Here is a 2,500-nt window from a genome sequence, read left to right on the forward strand (position 1 = left end):
ATATATATCTATCTATCTTTTTATTGTTTTTTTATAATATTTTTACACACACACACACACACACACACACACACACACACACACACACATATATACACATATATCACACACACACGCATATATATATATATATATATATATATATATATATTATATACACACATACATACACATACATACATATATATACACATATATCACACACACATACACACAAACACATAGATACATACATACATATACATATATATATACACACACATATACACATATATATATATATACATATACATACATATACATATACAGTACAAAGTCTTGTCAACTATAGCAGCCTATAGCGGTGACAGACTAAAACTACCGTAAGTTAAAGAGAACTATGGACTTGCAAGAAAATTTCAAAAGCATTGTCAGTAGAGTTAAAGGTTAACAGACAATAAAGAAGTATGAAGAGAGTTACCACTCTTTTTTTGTTTTTGTTTATTAATCATTACTAAATCACTCTCCCAGTTTCATTGTCCTTTAATTCTCTCCAACGTCGATGTTTCCAAACCATTCTCACCATTGTCAACGTTCTCCAAACCATTCTCACTACTGTCAACGTTCTCCAAACCATTCCCACCATTGTCAACGTTCTCCAAACATGTCAACGTTCTCCAAACCATTCCCACCATTGTCAACGTTCTCCAAACATGTCAACGTTCTCCAAACATGTCAACGTTCTCCAAACCATTCCCACCATTGTCAATGTTCTCCAAACCATTCCCACCATTGTCAACGTTCTCCAAACATGTCAATGTTCTCCAAACCATTCCCACCATTGTCAATGTTCTCCAAACATGTCAACGTTCTCCAAACCATTCTCACCATTGTCAACTTTCTCCAAACATGTCAACGTTCTCCAAACCATTCCCACCATTGTCAACGTTCTCCAAACAATTGTTCTAACCAATGCCCACATTTCCAAACCATTCTCACCAATGTCAACGTTCTCCAAACAACTGCTCTAACCAATGCCCACATTTCCAAGCCATTCTCACCAACATCAATGTTTCCAATCCATTCTCACTAATGTCGACATTTCCAAACAATTCTCACCAATGTCAATGTTCTCCAGACCAACGCACCAGTGTCAACGTTTCCAAACAATTGTTCTAACCAATGCCCACATTTCCAAACCATTCCCACCAATGTCAATGTTCTCCAGACCAACGCACCAGTGTCAACGTTCTCCAAACAACTGCTCTAACCAATGCCCACATTTCCAAGCCATTCTCACCAACATCAATGTTTCCAATCCATTCTCACTAATGTCGACATTTCCAAACAATTCTCACCAATGTCAATGTTCTCCAGACCAACGCACCAGTGTCAACGTTTCCAAACAATCATTCCCACCAGTGTCAACGTTTCCAAACAATCATTCCCACCAGTGTCAACGTTTCCATACAATCATTCCCACCAGTGTCAACGTTTCCATACAATCATTCCCACCAGTGTCAACGTTTCCAAACAATCATTCCCACCAGTGTCAACATTTCCATACAATCATTCCCACCAGTGTCAACGTTTCCATACAATCATTCCCACCAGTGTCAACATTTCCAAACAATCATTCCCACCAGTGTCAACATTTCCAAACAATCATTCCCACCAGTGTCAACATTTCCATACAATCATTCCCACCAATGTCAACGTTTCCAAACAATCATTCCCACCAGTGTCAACGTTTCCATACAATCATTCCCACCAGTGTCAACGTTTCCAAATAATCATTCCCACCAGTGTCAACGTTTCCAAACAATCATTCCCACCAGTGTCAATGTTTCCATACAATCATTCCCACCAATGTCAACGTTTCCATACAATCATTCCCAACAGTGTCAACGTTAACGTTTCTGTACAATCATTCCCACCGATGTCCACATTCTCCAAACAAGACATTCCCACCAAAGTCAACATTCCACTTACAATTATTCTCACCAATGTCAACATTCTCCAAACATTTCCCACCAATGTCAACATTCTCCAAACAATCATTCCCACCAACATCAACGTTCTCCAAACAATCATTCTCACCAACGTCAACGTTCTCCAAACAATCATTCTCACCAACATCAACGTTCTCCAAACAATCATTCTCACCAACATCAACGTTCTCCAAACAATCATTCCCACCAACATCAACGTTCTCCAAACAATCATTCCCACCAACATCAACGTTCTCCAAACAATCATTCCCACCGATGTCCACATTCTCCAAACAAGACATTCCCACCAAAGTCAACATTCCACTTACAATTATTCTCACCAATGTCAACATTCTCCAAACATTTCCCACCAATGTCAACATTCTCCAAACAATCATTCCCACCAACGTCAACATTCTCCAAACAATCATTCTCACCAACGTCAACGTTCTCCAAACAATCATTCTCACAATGTCAACATTCTCCAAACAATCATTCCCACCAACGTCAACGTTCTCCAAACAATCATT

At 38.9% G+C, this 2,500-nt stretch overlaps 1 protein-coding gene across 1 annotated transcript in view; it reads right to left on the minus strand.

The window, feature by feature from the left end:
- Positions 1 to 2,500, minus strand: part of LOC143275042 (uncharacterized) — a 29,545-nt gene that overhangs the window by 19,460 nt on the left and 7,585 nt on the right. The window lies entirely within an intron of this gene.

Source organism: Babylonia areolata, chromosome 29 (assembly GCF_041734735.1).
Source record: "Babylonia areolata isolate BAREFJ2019XMU chromosome 29, ASM4173473v1, whole genome shotgun sequence".
Taxonomy (NCBI): Eukaryota; Metazoa; Mollusca; class Gastropoda; order Neogastropoda; family Buccinidae; genus Babylonia; species Babylonia areolata.